The following is a 22,492-nucleotide window of genomic DNA, read 5'->3' as shown; positions in this document are numbered from 1 at the left end:
ACATCTCAAAATGTATCCCCAATATAAACTGGATGTTAAAAGAATGGGTGGAGAAAAAGTACAACTGAAATGAATGTGGATGGCTGTGCTATTTAAATATTCTTGGGATTATTTTAAAGAGATACAGTTACATACAGTGTAAGATGCTGTCAAAGCCTGGAATAGGGAACAAATTTAAAGATTTTGGTAAAGTCTATAAAAATCATACCTGTAAATGTACTATAGAAGAGAACAGTTGTAATGTTGTGCTCTTTTTGAAATCCATGCTATTTTAGTCTGATTATACTGTCTAATTTAATGTGCTATATGATCTAAGAGGGTGATATATCTTGCAGTCTTGATTAACTGACACTAGGAGTAAAAACAGGCCTGTTTTGATAAACAGATGAGGGGGCTAGAGATGATTGATTCTAATATGATCATGGCAGATTTCCAGAAGTGGCTGTTCTATACTTACTCTCATCACCCTTACCCTATTAATCTCATTAGGTCAAATACCCAGTGACAACAGCATCATTTTCATACTAATGCCCCTCTTCCACAAACTACATAAGTCTGCTAACATTATTGCTAATCTTTGAATTTGCTCTCCCACACAGAATGCAGTGAGATTACCTAACCTGTACCTAACTTGCAATCCTTTCTTATATCTATGCACTACCTATGTGCACTCTTCTACTGTTTCCGTCCCCCACCTATTCATTTCCAGCTGGGTGTTTCTTTACACCTTAATGCATATTTCCTTATTCTTCCACCTAACTTCACCCTTCTCCTGTTGTATTTGTTTTTTTTCTTTCTGCCTACCAAAACGTTTTCTTTTGCTTTTGTTCTCCGCTATCCTCACTGACACTCACACGCAGATGATATTTATGTCATTCTTCTTGACCACTAATGACACAATCTCTTCCTTACTGCCGTTTAATACACATTTTCATGTCTAATACAATTCATATTTGCCCTGCCCAAAGCTATTACTTGTCCTCACCTGCTTCTTTCTACATCCAAAACACATTTGGTATCTCTGTCCTTCAGCATGAAAGACCTTTCACAAGTCATTCTTTCCATCTCTTCTTTGAATGTTTCTTTACTTCTCAGATGATACAAAATATAATCTAGTCTGTACTTCACAAATATTTAAAACTGCTAATTACTTACCTAGTCCACAACAATTCTCTGATACTCAAGTTGCAGGCCTGCAGGAGATGTAAATGAAAAATAGATGACATTCACTTAATACCGTCTTAATTTAATTGCCCAGTATGAGACCTTTCTTGAAAGCAGATTTTTTTTTTTTATCATAGTCTCACTTTTCTAATTGTAGCCCTCTATGGGCAGATCACCAAAAACTTAGAAACAGAAGCGTGTGTCAGCGCTTTCCTTCAAAGGTCATCTTTCTTGTTCTGTACATGAAAGTACAACTTGTTCCATTAAATATGTTCCAAACTGGCTTGTCTCTGAACTTTTTCTTTTGCAGCTACTTCACATACAGTTGTGATTATCTACTAATGCATTGTTCTTCCACTCATGAATTTAAAATCCTTCTTAAGGACTTCTCCTCATACTTGGACCCTAATTTTGGATGTGACATTTATTCTGGCTTTTTAGAACCAGCTAGGTTAGGTAGATCTGCCTGTACAGCTTGTCATGGCCTCTTCTCATTTGCACAGGAAACTATCAGGCTTATTCTGCTATTAGGCAGTCAACAGAGTTACTAATTACAAACAGAATGTACTACTCAGTTTTAAAACCTTCCATCTTTGGTTACCTCTGCCAAGTCTATTCTACTGGTTTAGGAAGAGGCATAAAACAACATGTGTTACTTATATCCCTGGAGTAAATCCTTCTAAAATTAACAACACTAAAGTCCAGTATTTGTCTATATGTTTATAGACCCCCCCACACACACACACGTTGGACTGTTTTCTAAATATTGCCGCTTTGCTTACCAATTTTTTATAATCCTATTTTGAGATATAGAAAATGAGACAGTGAAGCTTAGATGACATCTAATGTCATCAAAGACAGAGACAAAGCATATGCATCATAACACCATTTCCCTGATTATAGGCACCAATATATTTATACTAAGAAATTAAACCAAAATGTCATCAGATGACAAGAAGCCACTAATAAAGAGATAGTCATCCAGTTTTTTTTTTTAACTAAAATAGGTTCTGGATAGAAATAAAAGCTTTAAATAAAATGAGCCTGCTCACAGAATTTCTACTAATATTACATTCACAGCAGAAGAGTTTAAAATTGAATGACCAGGCATCTGTTAGATTTAACATCCATAACATTATTTTACATCTTTTCTATCCCTGTTCATTTCCTGTAAAACAGATTTTTCTTTATCATCCATTTCATTTTAAGAGAGCATCTTGTAAACTAAGCAAAAAGCTTTTCATCAGTCTTCCAAATCATGTCAAACCAGTCGGAATGGCATTATCTCTTTGAACCCAAAGTTCTGACTTAAATTTGTATCATTACCTCTTTATTTTATTCGGCTTTTCTTTATTAGGTTTGTCTGACTAGTTTTAGTCAGAAACCCCTTTTCAGAAGAGGTACTGGCAGAAAAATTCCTAAACATTGCAAACATTTTTAAACTGGTATTCAATAATACACATGAAAATTTGCTAATTAGATTACATTCATTTATTTATTTCCAGTTTGATGACCGGGGATGTCCACTGGGCTAAGAGAGCCTGTTTTCATTGGAGGCCTGGGGAGAAAAGCTCCATGTTACAAAGTTTAGATAAAGATACAATATAGAAAAGAAGAACAATTTACAATTATGTTTCATGCTAGAGAGAAGGTGTAATTTCTTAGGTATGCTACCTTTAGATACAGACACAGTATTATTAATGAACAATTTACAGTTAAATTTCATGTTAGAGAGCAGGCGTAGATTCTTAGGTACATGGTACAAATTTGATATTTACAATATGTACATATGTGTAGTAGCATATAGATCATAGCTAGAGAGGCTAGTAATCATAGCTGGAGAGGAGTTTAGAGGTGGAGAGAGACTTCTAGGACTAGGTGGGGAGAATGCAGTTGCATTTTCTGTTAGAGTAAAGGTAGGAATGTAACTGAGATTTAAAGTTTTCAAAGTTTGCACAGGTCCTTAGAGAGGAGGGAAGAGAATTCCATTTTTGCTAAGGAAAAGGATATCAGGAGTTGACCAGCAGGGTGATTGGGTTTTCGGATACAGATTAGGTTTTGGTGAGTAGATCTGAGAGTTCTCTGAGGGGTGTAGGGGAGAAGGATGTTGCATAGAGCAGGGCACTTAGAGGGTTGAACGATTACTTTGTAGGCTTGGTAATCTGAAGATAGTCTAGATGGTTGGAGAGTTCAAGCCAGTGTAACAAATTAAGGGCAATACAGTGATGGGAGGAGTATTTGGCTTTGGTGACAAATTTGGAAATTTTATTATAACAGACTTCCAATTTTGAAGTGAGTGTGGCAGATAAATTAGTTAATAGAGGAGCACCATACATTAGTGAGGGGAGTAGATAGGTAGTGGCAAGCATTTGTCTGGTGGAAGGAGAGAGAAATTGGATGTTCCTATATAGCATACCAAGTTGTATATGAGTTTTTTTAATGTTTTGCGGGATGTGAGTGTCGAATTTCAGGTGTTCATCAATAGTGACCCCAAGTAGTTTGGCAAAGGAACAACCTCTATAGTGGAGTTATTTTAGCTAATGATTTGGAATGAATTTTTATCAAGAGGGGAAGCTTTTGAGGGAGAGAATAATAGTATTTTGGATTTATTGGCATTTAGTAAGAGGTGATTCTGAAGCATCCAGTTTTCAGTGGTGGAGAAACAGCTTGGGTCAATGTCTGTTAATAAAGATGTTAAACAGCATTGGACAAAGTATGGTTCCCTGGGGAACCCCAGTGGGGGTGGGAAGGAAGATTGGGTGCCTGTACCCCATTTTACAGCTTGAGATCTATTGGAGAGGTAGCTAGAGGACCAGGATAAGGTATTTTGTGAGAGATTAAGGTCAGAGAGATGGTTTAGGAGATGGGTGTGGGAGATGGTATTGAAGGCCTTGATCAGATCTAGAATAACAGTAGAAACTATTTTTCCAGAGTCCTGGACAAGATTTATTGTCTCTAGGTAGGAGAGAAGTGCAGTGGTTGTACAATGGCCTGGACAGAAGCCGTGTTGGGTTTGAGTGATTGGTTGGTTATTGGCTAAGAATGGCATGAGCTGAATGTGAATGTATTTTTCTAGTAGTTTGGAAATTGGGGAGAGGATGGCTGTGGGGCAGAAGTTGGAGATGTTACTGTTTTTGCCTCCTTTATGGAGAGGTAAAATGAAGGCAGTGTGCCATAGTTTGGGAACATGAGATTCTAGCATGGATCTATTGATCAGGATGCTAATGGGAAGAGCAATACCATCTGCAGCTATTTTTAGGAAGGAGGATGGGATATTGTTAGGGGCATTGGAGCAAGGTTTTAATGTGGAGAGTATTTTTTTATATAGGATGTTGAGATGGGTTTAAGGTTGAATATAAGTGGAGGGTTGGGGCAGAGGGTGCTGTAGGTGGTGGTGATGAAAGGGTGGATTGAGGAGAGGTTATTGTTAGGGAAGATTTTGGTCAGTTCAGCTATGGAGTTGGTGAAGAAGGATTTGAATAGAGAGGCTATTTCAGGGTCAGATTTGCTGGTGTCAAGGCAGGGGTTGCTTTTGGTACCTGGGTTGAGAAGAGAATTAATGGAGTTCCAGAATTGTTTTGGGCTTTTAGATTGGTTGGATTGGAGTTTACTATAGTAGGACTTTTTGTCTCTGATGATTTGTTTTTTAGCAAGGTTGCGAAGTTGTTTGTATTTAAGAAAAGTTTTAGGCTGTTTGTTTTGATGGATTGTTTTCCAGGATTTGTCTCTTTGTAGCATAAGTTTTTTCGTATCTTTGGTTAGCAAAGGAGCAGATTTGTTTTTTACTCTTTTTGTTCTTGGTGGCGCTAGGGAGTTGAGGATGTTTAAGAAGGAGGAGTTGAAAAATTCCATGGCATTATCTAGTGGAAGGGTTTTTAGTGGGTTCCAATTTGTTTGTTTCAGGGAGTTAGAGAAAGTAGTTGGGTCAAAGTTTGTGAGGTTACATGTGTGGATGACATTGTGTAGGTGAGGAGAGGAGTGGGTAGCTCGGTAGATAATGCTGGCAAGTGGTCTCCTATAGCATCAGGTGTGATGTCAGAGTTTAAGATTTTATTAGGATGGGAAGCTAGGATCCAGTCCAGTGTGGTACCTGGGGGGTTAGTGTTATTGGGCTTGGTGATGGGGTTAGTCATTGATTGATGGATATGTTGGGATTGGGGTTATTGATTTTATTCCAATCGATGTTTATGTCTCCAAGTATATAGGTCTCCTACTTAATCTTGGTCGAGGTCCAGAGGAGTATGTCCTCCAGAGTAGTGGTGTTGTTACCAGGGCGGATATAGAGAGCAATGATACAAATGCTTTGTGGTTATTTACCTTTAGCAGGCCTGTTATTAGTTCTGCATTACTGAATGTGGGGATATGATTAGGGTATGGAGTGATGGATAATAGGTTAGAGTAGATTAAGGCTACCCCACCACCTTTTCTGTTTGGGTGGTCATGTCTGAGGGATTGGAATTCAGAAGGAAAGATTTCAGAGTCAGTGTTTAGCCCAGGATTTGGATGTATGTCTCCAGTTAAGCAGAGATAGTTGAGGAAGGGTAGTTGTATTTTTGATTTGGTGTTTAGCAGTTGTGAGAAGTAAAATATTAGCTCAGGAGTATAGTAGTGAGCTGAGGAGGGAAATAATTTTATTTTAAAAGTAGTGGAGTGGGTTGGGTTGAAGTAGTAAAGCGGATATGTTTTGGAAGTGTGTTTTTGAGTGATAAGAAAGAAGGTTGGGAGTGGGGGGATAGGATAGGAAGGGTGGGTGGAGTAGGCTGTGGGAGCAGGAGTTAGTGAGATATAAAGGGAGCAAGACTAAAATGCAGATAGTTGGAGTGAGAATGGTTTGAGGTAGGAGTCCAGGCATGGTGGACAAGTGTAAAGATATAGTAGTGGGAGAGAAATTAGGGAGTTAGGTGGGAGAGGAGGAGTAACTGAGATAGGCAGGTGGAGGAAACAGGGGAGTGGGTCTGTAGAGTAGGTGATTGGTTGATAGAGACAGGGAGGGGTTTAGGGTTACAATAAAGGTAGGAGTACTGGGGGTGGGTGGAATTTGGGGGCAGGGTAGGGGAGTGGAGTGAGTCCATAGGGTGAATGGAGTAGGAAGAGCTAAAGAGAAGGTGGCTGGCTTCAATCAGCCAGCTGAAGCAGAAAAGTGTGCTTTGTGACTGAAGTACAGGGACAGTAGGGGAAAATGAGGCTGAGGGGAGTATGGTGGTGAAATACAGCTCAAGTCAAGTCAAAGCAGGCCAGTGGGGCAAGTATGAATGAGAGTGGGGGATAGCTTGGGAGAGAAGGAAAATAAATATAGGAGATTGTAATTAGTAAGTGGGAGAGCAATGCCACATAGTGGTAAAATATATATGAGGTATATATGGTGGGATGGGGGTTATGAGAGTTTACAGCACTCTATGTAGGTGTGGCTAGAGCCGAATCCAGAGTCAAGCACAATCACTAAAAATTCTAACAGAATAAGGCTATGTACTGTTTATAGTAAGAATAAGAGGTTTTGTTGTGTAGTATATCAGATAAGAAATAACTTAAAACAGGCTGGGTAAGAAATATCTTAATACAGGCTAGAGTCCAGCATGTAATAGACACAAGTTTGTTGAAATTAACAGGCAGTCTATTAAAAATGGAAGCAATGGGGGGGTCCTTGCTGCCAAGCTACTTTACAGCATACCAACTTGCTAGAGAGTACAGTAGATAGTGCCTTAAATAAGTATATTGTAAAATGTAAAAACTAAGCCAACATACTTTGCAGATAAGGAGATACTGCAAGGTAAGAGAACACAGCTGTATGATGAGCGTATTTCGTTACAACTGTTTAATGCAGCATGCAAGACGTTTAACAGTACGCTGTCAGTATGGAGATGAAAAAGACAAAACTTGACCGATAGCTGAGGAGAGAAAAAAATAATAAAAATTGATACCAAATATGGGGTTTAGCACACAAAAGAAAGATTAAGATATAGCCAAACACCCTAATACTGGGTGATTTTAACTACCCTGCCATTAACTGGGAAAACTACTCATCTACCAACACCTTTGCCCAACGGTTGTTGGAATTCATAAATTCAAACGCCCTGGATCAACTAATCCATAGTCCCACCAGGGGCTCCAATGTCCTAGACCTGGTCATTACCAACATGGGAAATCAATGCTCCACACCTATGGTCACCCCTCATTTATCAACATGAATATCTCTCTACATTTCTACATTATATTTAACTATTGTCTATGATGATGAGGAAACAGATGTACACTGTGTGTGTGTGTCTCTCTCTCTCTCTCTCTCTCTATATATATATATATATATTATATATAGATAGACACACACACACACACACACACACACACACACACGATAAATAGAAGGTAGATGGATACTAAATGTGCACACACTGCAGCAAAGAATAAATGCTGGAGCTAGTTATTGTCATTTTAAGGGCAACGTATTTAAGTGTTGCATAAGGAAATTAAAGTACATATTCCTCCTTTCACAACAAACAGAACTCAGACATAGCAAGCCTGTCACACTTTTACATTTGGTTTGGCAAACACAGTAAAACTCAAATGCAGTGTTTTTTTTTTTTTAAGATTCATTTGGAATGTTCCCACACACAGAGTTCTAACAAGTTCAGTTCAACTCAGATACAATGTCTGTTTATAAAAAGTATCTTGATTATTAAAGGTTCAGTTTAGATACGTGTCCTTACACAAAGGGTTTAGCAAAAGTAGCTGTCTAGTAATAAATAAATGGTACTTATTGAGATCACAATGGTAGCACTAAATCCTATTAGCTTCTCTTTACAGTTCCAGATAAAAGGACTTACCTCAAAGCAGCTCTTTCTCAGTAGGATAACTACTACCCACACTCCCCCCTCCCCACCAAGAAACACCCTCTGCATTGTCTTACTGCTGGATCAGGTAATACTTTCCAGAGTCCTTCACAAGACACCCTCTTGATCATTAAGTTCTTGCTGATGTCTTAATTCCGGTTTCTAAGTTTGTGTGTGTGTATCTCTCTCTCTCTCTTTATATATATATATATTATATGTATGCAAATATATATATATATATATATATATATATATATATATATATATATATATATATATATATATATATATATCCTGGCCTGATAGCATAGAGGTTAAAGTGCTTGGATTACCAAATGGTAGACCTGGGTTTGAAGTCTGGCTGGGCAACAACCAGACAGCAATGTCTGTGCAGAAGAAATGTCTGTCGATCTTTAGAGAGAAATGGATATAAATATACTGAATTTAATTAAAAAAAAAAGTCAAGCACAAATTATCCATCTGAAAAGATGACCTAAGAAAAAAAGAAAACATATTTTTTTTTCAGAAGGGCAAGCTTTTCCCTCACACCTTCTGCTAATTATATATACCATACTGGAGATGGCACATCAGCAGGCAAAGGGAAAACTTCTACTCTGCACTGCACCACAAATTCCCACAACATAATGCCAGCATTCTATGATCATGACAATTTGATCACCTTTGCAGACATTATAAATGTTTAATATTTTAAATGTTTGCCCAAAGGACTAGTTTCCATGTGTATGTATCTAAGGGTGTATCCCTTGCTCATGGAAGAGTAGAAGGCCCTGTCAAGTCACTTATATTCTGGTTTTAGAGTTGATGTGCATTCTTTATTCAGACTACCTCCAGTTAAGCTTTATTTATTTATTTTTCTTTGTTTACTGGGAAAGTCCAACTTGGTAATACTCATTTTCAGCTGTGGCTCAAGGACAAAAGCTCCATTTGCTTACGATGCATTATACTAAGTTCCAGTTAAACACAGACTACTTAACATTTCTGTTTGCATTTATACACAAACATTAGTTAGATTAATACATTCTAAGATTTTACAGAGGTGGAAGTTGCTAAAGAGAAATCCCATGTGCAACTTAATGGATTTTACAGGCAGCAAAGATGGGCCAGTTAAGCTCATCCATCAGTGAATTTTTGTCAGTTAAGAAAGCCACAGTACATGAAGTTATGGAACGTAGTTCTCCTAAAGTTTGCATGTCAAACAGTAACCTCAGCAGAATGTTCACATCTCTTCAACTTACTTATTATGGGGTAGGTACCGGAAACATCATAAGGTCAGGATCACTAAAAGAGTAAATAGAGGTCTGTGTCTGTCTAAATTGTTGTCAGGCTTCAATGGTATACCCTTTTGGCAGGACAACTGGATCTCAGCTAACTCCTTACACTTGTTCACAGACACCGCAGGGGGGTTTGCCAGGAGGACATATTTCAAAGCGCATTGATTTTTGGGTTCCTTGGCCTCCCTTTTGGTCTTCTGGCAAAAAAAAAAAAACTCGCATCTCTTGACCTTCTGTCACTTTGAGTAGCAATGGTGGTTTGGCAGGATTATTTGCAAAACAGGAAGATAGTTTTTGATCTGACAATCAGGCAAATTTGCAAGGACTGAACAAGACATTTTCTAGGTTTATTTGGGTTAATTTCCTGTAATGAATATTACTACTGCACAGCTTCCATATACAGCAATCCATTTCAAGCGAACGTATTCCAGTGGCCTGTAACATGCTTATAGAAATTCTTACTTAGCTGCAGGTCTTCAGGTTTCATCAATTGGCTCCAGATGTTGTGCTGTTACCCACTCACATCCACCTGACATCTGGATGATTAGAGAAAAACAGCACAATTTCTGTGCTAGAACTCATAGGCCCCCAACATCAAGAAAGCTTAGGGAGTGGTCATCAGGTTTATTACATGTTTTTATTTGAGCCATCTGAAGGAAGACAGAGGGTGGCCATCTTGCCTTACTGATCATTATTTAATTTTCCATTGGCTTAAGAATAATTCACATAGAAATGTTAAGGTGCATGTATCTACCATCAGCCTGTTTGTAAGAGTGTTCATTCTTTGGGATATTACAAGACATTGGTTGATCAACAGGGTATTGACAGACTGTTGGCAGACATAATGGAACCATCAGTGATTCACTACTCCCTGTCATTAAAACCCTACTGAAATCCATCCAGGTGGGGGTACATGCAGTCTCATGCAACTGTCATACTTATGCATTGTGGGCAACCTTCTTCACCTGTTTATACATAGCAGTGCATTATCACATACCTTAAACTGGAATCAGGTGTCTATATTATTGATAATGGTGTGTTAGTGTGGGTTTCAAAATCAAAAACTGAGCAGAAATGTGTGGACCATCAGATGATTTTAGATGTGTCCCCTACTGTTTTGTTCCTGTCTTTGGATTATTATTCTGAGTAGACCATCTTAACCTCCTAAATATGATAGAGACATTGACAATCTTTTACATAAACCCTGTTTTATCAAGCTTACCCTGTAATGGTTATTTATCTTATTGTTTTCAAATAGATCAAGTTACTGACTTGGCTATTAAAAGCCAGACAGTAGAAGTTACTAAGTGAGCTGGCGGATGGTCCACATGAACATTTTTGTTATATGTGAGATGGTTTGTTTTCTTATTCTGTAGGATTTAATTGAATTATGATTGTTTGTTTCACTTTGTTATGGGAATCTTACATATTTTGATTATTGGCCATTATTGGCCATTCTTTGTTGGTTCTAGCAGCCAGCAGAGGGAATTCACTTCAGGGCTGGATCACAATTTTTGGAATATAGCCTTGAAAGGCTTTGGTGGCATGTTATGGAACCACCTCTTGCCAAATTTATAGAGCACTGTCAGTAATTTAGGTCAAATTCATGTTGGGATTATTCTCTTAGGTGCTAATGATTTAGATAACATTCCCAAATGCAGGCTGCTTTCCAGTGATGTGAATTATCTGGTCTCCATTCAACAATTATTCCCAGCTTACTGGTTGCCTAGTTCTCTATCATACTGCAGTTATACTGATAAGGGGCTTGCAAGTCTGCGGACTTGAAATCAGATCAAAATTTTTTGAGCCACCAAGTTTCCTGAGCTGTTTCTCTTCTGAGTTATCAGATTACTGGCCATTGGGGGCAAAGATCCAATCTAGCATCGAGATGATGATATCAATTTCTCAGACTTTGAATGAGATCTATTCAGTCCTGATCTTGCCTTCTTTTTTTTCAAACTTTGCTTGTCACAGGAAATGGTATTATGAGTGACACTACTGAAGCTTGAACAAGATACCATGATGGTATTTTTCTTTTGCTTGGGATATTATTTGTCACCCCAGGAAAGGGGGTGGACAGGCTGCCTTTACTGGTCAGGCTGATGGGCAGTTGCTGCATGGCTTTCCCCTCTGTTCGTTTTCCACCCTTTCCTTTCCTGGACTTTGGTAGAGCCAGAAATATGGTATCCACCCTTAAACAATGCTCCATGTTGCCAGCATCATGCTCACACTGTTATTATGCCGCTTAGTTTTAGAATGGAACAGCTGGACTGGTGTGAGTAATCTGTGATGCTGCTCAGTCATGAGGCTGTTTTGGTTTACTTGGCATGGTATGGTTTAAGAATTGTGGTGTTATAGAATGCTGATCTTAGATGATTTCTTTCATGACAAGGTATATTTGTTGAAATTAACTGTTTCAGTGTCAATGATACATATTTGCTTTGGTGGGGAATTGGGGGATAAGAAAAAAAAATGAAGATTTTGGTGGCAAACTTTGTTGTTCTCTACTACGCAAAGTGAACAAATGAGGCTGTCTTATGTGGAGGGGCACTTCAGTATATAATCCCTGGTCTACTGGGTTTAAGGGGTATGTGGCATAGCAGGCAACATTACCCACTCAACTTTTCAATTTTTATGGTCAATACAGGGCCTTTCCCCTTTCATTACCCCTTTTCCTTCCCTGGGCTGTGCTACCTCAAGGAATACTGGCATGACCTGCATACATTGTTCCTTCTAGCCAGTGTTATGTTCACCGAGGCATATTGAACAAAAATACAATATCCACACCAGGGGCCTGCAAATTTTACTCCTACTTCAAACATGTTGTAGTCCTTTCCCTTCATTGCTTTTTGCTTAAATCACTTACTCAGATCATGTTAATCCCTAACTAATTTGAACCTTTCTTTGCCCTTTACTTAATCACTTACTTACTCAGATCATGGTAATCCCTAATTAATTCCAACCTTTATTTGCCTTTTTCTTAATCACTTATGCAGACATGCTAATCCCTAATTAATTCCAACCTTTCTTTGCCTTTTACATCACTTACTCAGACCATGTTGATCCTTAATTAATTCAAACCTTTCTTTGCCTCTTACTTAGACAATGTTGATCCCTAATTCATTCCAGCATTTCTTTGCATTTTATTTAATCACTTACTCAGACCATGTTGATCCCTTATTAATTCCAACCTTTTTCTGCCTTTTACTTAATCACTTACTCAGACATGTTAATCCCCAATTAATTCCAACCTTTCTTTGCACAGCTCATTACTTTCCTTCCCATCTCACAGTTTACATTAAGGTAGATATTGTTCACATAATTTCCTCCTATCCCAGGCTTTTTCTACCATGATTTCCATTTCTCAGACATTGGGTGGGATCTATTCAAGTTTGTGCAAGCTTCCAGCATAAGCTTTCTTCTTCTCAACATCCCTTTTTCTTCCAACTCTAACTAATTAACTACAGCTGCTCATATTCTGCATATATATATATATATATATATATATATATATATATATATATATATATATAAAACATTTGTGGGTCACCTCATGCATCCACAACCCCACCAAATAGACATAATACCTGCAGACCTTTCTTAACACCTTCAGAAACTATTATTCATCATTCACTGTTCCCTTATTAAACTGCAAGAGTGTTTTATCAACATTGCTGTCCGTCTTCCAACCATTGTATTCAACCTGGGTGTCTCCTGCCTCCATTCTTCCAATGCTCGCTCCATGCCTATATGGCCCTCCTTTTTGTTTCTCAGATCTACCTCCTAAGTTGTCTGTCCACCTCAGAGCACTAACTATACCTTTTTGTCTCCTGTACAGCCAATTTACTATCCTCCCTCTGACAAGGAAAATGTATGGCTTCACTACTTTCCCTGCTCAAGATGACCTGAGCTGGACATGACTTTATTATTTATTCATTAGCATTTGTTTACCGGGAAAATCTACTGGGCCATGAAGAGCCAATTTTCAGTGGAGGCCTGGGGAGAAAATCTCCACATGAAACACAACATAGAATACTTAGTAAAAGAAGACAAACATCTTAAATATATACAAAAGCAATAGAGGAAAAGATTACTGACAGAAAAACACTTGGAATATATACAACACTTGATAAATACATTATACAAACCTAATATAATGTCATAGAGCTATAGTTAATGCAAAAATAAGGAAGGAAAATAAAAGTTTAGGTTCACACACTAGATACACCTAATATACTAAAATAATTTTTCATATTGACTGTTAGTTTTAATGATATGAAACAGTCCATAAGGGATGAAATAGTAAGGCCAAGTGCCTTACCATGTTGTTGTGGTTAATATCAAACTGCCAAAAGATAATGTTATCAGGGAAAGAGGAGTTAACATCACAATGGCTCAATATTCCCAGATCTATGTATAGAAATTAAGAATAAAGGACATCTCAAAATGTATCCCCAATATAAACTGGATGTTAAAAGAATGGGTGGAGAAAAAGTACAACTGAAATGAATGTGGATGGCTGTGCTATTTAAATATTCTTGGGATTATTTTAAAGAGATACAGTTACATACAGTGTAAGATGCTGTCAAAGCCTGGAATAGGGAACAAATTTAAAGATTTTGGTAAGGTCTATAAAAATCATACCTGTAAATGTACTATAGAAGAGAACAGTTGTAATGTTGTGCTCTTTTTGAAATCCATGCTATTTTAGTCTGATTATACTGTCTAATTTAATGTGCTATATGATCTAAGAGGGTGATATATCTTGCAGTCTTGATTAACTGACACTAGGAGTAAAAACAGGCCTGTTTTGATAAACAGATGAGGGGGCTAGAGATGATTGATTCAAGTATGATCATGGCAGATTTCCAGAAGTGGCTGTTATATACTTACTCTCATCACCCTTACCCTATTAATCTCATTAGGTCAAATACCCAGTGACAACAGCATCATTTTCATACTAATGCCCCTCTTCCACAAACTACATAAGTCTGCTAACATTTATTGCTAATCTTTGAATTTGCTCTCCCACACAGAATGCAGTGAGATTACTTAACCTGTACCTAACTTGCAATCCTTTCTTATATCTATGCACTACCTATGTGCACTCTTCTACTGTTTCCGTCCCCCACCTATTCAAATCCAGCTGGGTATTTCTTTACACCTTAATGCATATTTCCTTATTCTTCCACCTAACTTCACCCTTCTCCTGTTGTATTTGTTTTTTTTCTCTCTGCCTACCACAACGTTTTCTTTTGCTTTTGTTCTCCGCTATCCTCACTGACACTCACACGCAGATGATATTTATGTCATTCTTCTTGACCACTAATGACACAATCTCTTCCTTACTACCATTTAATACACATTTTCATGTCTAATACAATTCATATTTGCCCTGCCCAAAGCTATTACTTGTCCTCACCTGCTTCTTCTTTCTACATCCAAAACACATTTGGTATCTCGGTCCTTCAGCATGAAAGACCTTTCACAAGTCATTCTTTCCATCTCTTCTTTGAATGTTTCTTTACTTCTCAGATGATACAAAATATAATCTAGTCTGTACTTCACAAATATTTAAAACTGCTAATTACTTACCTAGTCCACAACAATTCTCTGATACTCAAGTTGCAGGCCTGCAGGAGATGTAAATCAAAAATAGATGACATTCACTTAATACCGTCTTAATTTAATTGCCCAGTATGAGACCTTTCTTGAACGCAGATTTTTTTTTATCATAGTCTCACTTTTCTAATTGTAGCACTCTATGGGCAGATCACCAAAAGCTTAGAAACAGAAGCGTGTGTCAGCGCTTTCCTTCAAAGGTCATCTTTCTTGTTCTGTACATAAAAGTACAACTTGTTCCATTAAATATGTTCCAAACTGGCTTGTCTCTGAACTTTTTCTTTTGCAGCTACTTCACATACAGTTGTGATTATCTACTAATGCATTGTTCTTCCACTCATGAATTTAAAATCCTTCTTAAGGACTTCTCCTCATACTTGGAGCCTAATTTTGGATGTGACTTTTATTCTGGCTTTTTAAAACCAGCTAGGTTAGGTAGATCTGCCTGTACAGCTTGTCATGGCCTCTTCTCATTTGCACAGGAAACTATCAGGCTTATTCTGCTATTAGGCAGTCAACAGAGTTACTAATTACAAACAGAATGTACTACTCAGTTTTAAAACCTTCCATCTTTGGTTACCTCTGCCAAGTCTATTCTACTGGTTTAGGAAGAGGCATAAAACAACATGTGTTACTTATATCCCTGGAGTAAATCCTTCTAAAATTAACAACACTAAAGTCCAGCATTTGTCTATATGTTTATAGACCCCCCACACACACACACACGTTGGATTGTTTTCTAAATATTGCCGCTTTGCTTACCAATTTTTTATAATCCTATTTTGAGATATAGAAAATGAGACAGTGAAGCTTAGATGACATCTAATGTCATCAAAGACATAGACAAAGCATATGCATCATAACACAATTTCCCTGATTATAGGCACCAATATATTTATACTAAGAAATTAAACCAAAATGTCATCAGATGACAAGAAGCCACTAATAAAGAGATAGTCATCCAGTTTTTTTTTAACTAAAATATGTTCTGGATAGAAATAAAAGCTTTAAATAAAATGAGCCTGCTCACAGAATTTCTACTAATATTACATTCACAGCAGAAGAGTTTAAAATTGAATGACCAGGCATCTGTTAGATTTATCATCCATAACATTATTTTACATCTTTTCTATCCCTGTTCATTTCCTGTAAAACAGATTTTTCTTTATCATCCATTTCATTTTAAGAGAGCATCTTGTAAACTAAGCAAAAAGCTTTTCATCAGTCTTCCAAATCATGTCAAACCAGTCGGAATGGCATTATCTCTTTGAACCCAAAGTTCTGACTTAAATTTGTATCATTACCTCTTTATTTTATTCGGCTTTTCTTTACTAGGTTTGTCTGACTAGTTTTAGTCAGAAACCCCTTTTCAGAAGAGGTACTGGCAGAAAAATTCCTAAACATTGCAAACATTTTTAAACTGGTATTCAATAATACACACGAAAATTTGCTAATTAGATTACATTTATTTATTTATTTCCAGTTTGATGACCGGGGATGTCCACTGGGCTAAGAGAGCCTGTTTTCATTGGAGGCCTGGGGAGAAAAGCTCCATGTTACAAAGTTTAGATAAAGATACAATATAGAAAAGAAGAACAATTTACAATTATGTTTCATGCTAGAGATAAGGTGTAATTTCTTAGGTATGCTACCTTTAGATACAGACACAGTATTATTAATGAACAATTTACAGTTAAATTTCATGTTAGAGAGCAGGTGTAGATTCCTAGGTACATGGTACAAATTTAATATTTACAATATGTACATATATGTGGTAGCCTATAGATAGCTAGAGAGGCTAGTAATCATAGCTGGAGAGGGGTTTAGATGTGGAGAGAGACTTCTAGGACTAGGTGGGGAGAATGCAGTTGCATTTTCTGGTAGAGTAAAGGTAGGAATGTAACTGAGATTTAAAGTTTTCAAAATTTGCACAGGTCCTTAGAGAGGAGGGAAGAGAATTCCATTTTTGCTAAGGAAAAGGATATCAGGAGTTGACCAGCAGGGTGATTGGGTTTTCGGATACAGATTAGGTTTTGGTGAGTAGATCTGAGAGTTCTCTGAGGGGTGTAGGGGAGAAGGATGTTGCATAGAGCAGGGCACTTAAGAGGGTTGAACGATTACTTTGTAGGCTTGGTAATCTGAAGATAGTCTAGATGGTTGGAGAGTTCAAGCCAGTGTAACAAATTAAGGGCAATACAGTGATGGGAGGAGTATTTGGCTTTGGTGACAAATTTGGAAATCTTATTATAACAGACTTCCAATTTTGAAGTGAGTGTGACAGATAAATTAGTTAATAGAGGAGCACCATACATTAGTGAGGGGAGTAGATAGGTAGTGGCAAGCATTTGTCTCGTGGAAGGAGAGAGAAATTGGATGTTCCTATATAGCATACCAAGTTGTATATGAGTTTTTTTAATGTTTTGCGGGATGTGAGTGTCGAATTTCAGGTGTTCATCAATAGTGACCCCAAGTAGTTTGGCAAAGGAACAACCTCTATAGTGGAGTTATTTTAGCTAATGATTTGGAATGAATTTTTATCAAGAGGAGAAGCTTTTGAGGGAGAGAATAATAGTATTTTGGATTATTGGCATTTAGTAAGAGGTGATTCTGAAGCATCCAGTTTTCAGTGGTGGAGAAACAGCTTGGGTCAGTGTCTGTTAATAAAGATGTTAAACAGCATTGGACAAAGTATGGTTCCCTGGGGAACCCCAGTGGGGGTGGGAAGGAAGATTGGGTGCCTGTACCCCATTTTACAGCTTGAGATCTATTGGAGAGGTAGCTAGAGGACCAGGATAAGGTATTTTGTGAGAGATTAAGGTCAGAGAGATGGTTTAGGAGATGGGTGTGGGAGATGGTATCGAATGCCTTGATCAGATCTAGAAGAACAGTAGAAACTATTTTTCCAGAGTCCTGGACAAGATTTATTGTCTCTAGGTAGGAGAGAAGTGCAGTGGTTGTACAATGGCCTGGACAGAAGCCGTGTTGGGTTTGAGTGATTGGTTGGTTATTGGCTAAGAATGGCATGAGCTGAATGTGAATGTATTTTTCTAGTAGTTTGGAAATTGGGGAGAGGATGGCTGTGGGGCAGAAGTTGGAGATGTTACTGTTTTTGCCTCCTTTATGGAGAGGTAAAATGAAGGCAATGTGCCATAGTTTGGGAACATGAGATTCTAGCATGGATCTATTGATCAGGATGCTAATGGGAAGAGCAATACCATCTGCAGCTATTTTTAGGAAGGAGGATGGGATATTGTTAGGGGCATTGGAGCAAGGTTTTAATGTGGAGAGTATTTTTTTATATAGGATGTTGAGATGGGTTTAAGGTTGAATATAGGTGGAGGGTTGGGGCAGAGGGTGCTGTAGGTGGTGGTGATGAAAGGGTGGATTGAGGAGAGGTTATTGTTAGGGAAGATTCTGGTCAGTTCAGCTATGGAGTTGGTGAAGAAGGATTTGAATAGAGAGGCTATTTCAGGGTCAGATTTGCTGGTGTCAAGGCAGGGGTTGCTTCTGGTACCTGGGTTGAGAAGAGAATTAATGGAGTTCCAAAATTGTTTTGGGCTTTTAGATTGGTTGGATTGGAGTTTACTATAGTAGGACTTTTTGTCTCTGATGATTTGTTTTTTAGCAAGGTTGCGAAGTTGTTTGTATTTAAGAAAAGTTTTAGGCTGCTTGTTTTGATGGATTGTTTTCCAGGATTTGTCTCTTTGTAGCATAAGTTTTTTCGTATCTTTGGTTAGCAAAGGAGCAGATTTGTTTTTTACTCTTTTTGTTCTTGGTGGCGCTAGGGAGTTGAGGATGTTTAAGAAGGAGGAGTTGAAAAATTCTATGGCATTATCTAGTGGAAGGGTTTTTAGTGGGTTCCAATTTGTTTGTTTCAGGGAGTTAGAGAAAGTAGTTGGGTCAAAGTTTGTGAGGTTACATGTGTGGATGACATTGTGTAGGTGAGGAGAGGAGTGGGTAGCTCGGTAGATAATGCTGGCAAGTGGTCTCCTATAGCATCAGGTGTGATGTCAGAGTTTAAGATTTTATTAGGATGGGAAGCTAGGATCCAGTCTAGTGTGGTACCTGGGGGGTTAGTGTTATTGGGCTTGGTGATGGGGTTAGTCATTGATTGATGGATATGTTGGGATTGGGGTTATTGATTTTATTCCAATCGATGTTTATGTCTCCAAGTATATAGGTCTCCTACTTAATCTTGGTCGAGGTCCAGAGGAGTATGTCCTCCAGAGTAGTGGTGTTGTTACCAGGGCGGATATAGAGAGCAATGATACAAATGCTTTTGTGGTTATTTACCTTTAGCAGGCCTGTTATTAGTTCTGCATTACTGAATGTGGGGATATGATTAGGGTATGGAGTGATGGATAATAGGTTAGAGTAGATTAAGGCTACCCCACCACCTTTTCTGTTTGGGTGGTCATGTCTGAGGGATTGGAATTCAGAAGGAAAGATTTCAGAGTCAGTGTTTAGCCCAGGATTTGGATGTATGTCTCCAGTTAAGCAGAGATAGTTGAGGAAGGGTAGTTGTATTTTTGATTTGGTGTTTAGCAGTTGTGAGAAGTAAAATATTAGCTCAGGAGTGTAGTAGTGAGCTGAGGAGGGAAATAATTTTATTTTAAAAGTAGTGGAGTGGGTTGGGTTGAAGTAGTAAAGCGGATATGTTTTGGAAGTGTGTTTTTGAGTGATAAGAAAGAAGGTTGGGAGTGGGGGGATAGGATAGGAAGGGTGGGTGGAGTAGGCTGTGGGAGAAGGAGGTAGTGAGATATAAAGGGAGCAAGACTAAAATGCAGATAGTTGGAGTGAGAATGGTTTGAGGTAGGAGTCCAGGCATGGTGGACAAGTGTAAAGATATAGTAGTGGGAGAGAAATTAGGGAGTTAGGTGGGAGAGGAGGAGTAACTGAGATAGGCAGGTGGAGGAAACAGGGGAGTGGGTCTGTAGAGGAGGTGATTGGTTGATAGAGACAGGGAGGGGTTTAGGGTTACAATAAAGGTAGGAGTACTGGGGTGGGTGGAATTTGGGGGCAGGGTAGGGGAGTGGAGTGAGTCCATAGGGTGAATGGAGCAGGAAGAGCTAAAGAGAAGGTGGCTGGCTGAAATCAATCAGCCAGCTGAAGCAGAAAAGTGTGCTTTGTGACTGAAGTACAGGGACAGTAGGGGAAAATGAGGCTGAGGGGAGTATGGGGGTGAAATACAGCTCAAGTCAAGTCAAAGCAGGCCAGTGGGGCAAGTATGAATGAGAGTGGGGGATAGCTTGGGAGAGAAGGAAAATAAATATAGGAGATTGTAATTAGTAAGTGGGAGAGCAATGCCACATAGTGGTAAAATATATATGAGGTATATATGGTGGGATGGGGGTTATGAGAGTTTATAGCACTCTATGTAGGTGTGGCTAGAGCCAAATCCAGAGTCAAGCACAATCACTAAAAACTCTAACAGAATAAGGCTATGTACTGTTTATAGTAAGAATAAGAGGTTTTGTTGTGTAGTATATCAGATAAGAAATAACTTAAAACAGGCTGGGTAAGAAATATCTTAATACAGGCTAGAGTCCAGCATGTAATAGACACAAGTTTGTTGAAATTAACAGGCAGTCTATTAAAAAATGGGAGAAATGGGGGGGTCCTTGCTGCCAAGCTACTTTACAGCATACCAACTTGCTAGAGAGTACAGTAGATAGTGCCTTAAATAAGTATATTGTAAAATGTAAAAACTAAGCCAACATACTTTGCAGATAAGGAGATACTGCAAGGTAAGAGAACACAGCTGTATGATGAGTGTATTTCGTTACAACTGTTTAATGCAGCATGCAAGACGTTTAACAGTATACTGTCAGTATGGAGATGAAAAAGACAAAACTTGACCGATAGCTGAGGAGAGAAAAAATAATAAAAATTGATACCAAATATGGGGTTTAGCACACAAAAGAAAGATTAAGATAGAGCCAAACACCCTAATACTGGGTGATTTTAACTACCCTGCCATTAACTGGGAAAACTACTCATCTACCAACACCTTTGCCCAACGGTTGTTGGAATTTATAAATTCAAACGCCCTGGATCAACTAATCCATAGTCCCACCAGGGGCTCCAATGTCCTAGACCTGGTCATTACCAACATGGGAAATCAATGCTCCACACCTATGGTCACCCCCTCATTATTCAGGTCTAACCATAAGCTAATCACCCTTAACATCCACATCCCACCCCCACCCCCCAGTAAGGAAACCTCCATAAAAAACATCTCCAAAGCCAACTTCATGCTACTCAAGTCAGAAGTGACAAACTTCATGACACCCATGCAGACGGGAACTGAAAGTTCAACTGCTGAATCCTACACTAAGGCACTGTATGAGCACATCCACTCATGCATGAATTGTGCCATCCCAAATAGAACCAAGATGCTGTCATCCAAAAAAAAAAGAAACCAATCTAGTGGTCCCCTGCCATAAACAAACTTTACAACAAAAGGAAGAAACTGTTGCAGTAAAGAGGAAAATCCCAGGATGCAAAAAACTCCCTTACCAGCCTCAGTAAGAAACTGTGATTCCCTCATAAAATCCTCCAAAGCTAGTTACGAAAATAAAAGATTCCAAAGACAACCACAAGGCATTCTATAACTATGTCAAGTATCTAAATGGCATTAAATATACTGATCCCAAGGATATTGCCAATATCCTGGCAGATCAATTCAGTGCCAATTTCACCCCCCAAATGGCCCATCTCAATGCTGGAAGATTGCCAAATTCTGGTAATAACGGCCATACAGGTAAAAAACACACTCTGGCACCTCACCTAAGTGTCCTGTTTAATCATAGCCTCACCTCAAGTTTCATGCCCACTGAGTGGTGCAGAGTTACAGTTATTCCACTCCACAAGGGGCGATCCACCTTGGATACCAGAAACTACCATCCCATCAGTCTGACAAGCCTTATCTGCAAGGCCATGGAGCGTATTATCATGGAACTTTTAAACAAAGACATTGGCAACCTTCAAACACTGGACCCCACCCAGTTTGGGTTCGTGAAGGGCCGATCCTGTCTCCTGAACCTGACTGACTTCTTCGAATCAGTCTCCAGAGCCATGGACAAGGGTAAGGTGGTCCACACAGCCTATTTAGACCTTGCCAAGGTCTTTGACACCATCCCCCACTCTGGAATCATAGATAACTTACTAAGCTGGGCATTAATCCCTATGTCACCCAATGGGTTGCTAACTGGCTTACTGATAGAACCCACACTGTAAAAGTAGCCGACTTCACATCCAGCTCCAGACAAGTGGAGTACCTCAGGGTTCAGTCCTGGGACCGCTCTTGTTTGGCATCTACTTCTCTGAAGTACAGGCCAACACTAAGGGACTCTGGCTAACAAAGTACTGCAAACTGGGAGCCATTATTGAATCCCCAAATGATGTGGATACTCTACAAAATGGCCTTACAGATGCTTGGTGCCAGAGCCATGGGCTCAAGCTCAATGCCAAGAAATGTATAGTTATCCCCTTTGGGAAAAAACATGTGTCCGTGAATTACCATATAGGTGGCAGTACACTAAACACAGAAAGTGTGATAAGAGACTTAGGGACACAGGTGGACAG

The sequence above is a fragment of the Protopterus annectens genome, chromosome 15.part0 (genome assembly GCF_019279795.1).
Source record: "Protopterus annectens isolate FY-2018-M chromosome 15.part0, PAN1.0, whole genome shotgun sequence".
Classification (NCBI taxonomy): Eukaryota; Metazoa; Chordata; order Ceratodontiformes; family Protopteridae; genus Protopterus; species Protopterus annectens.
This window is presented reverse-complemented; position numbering follows the sequence as displayed.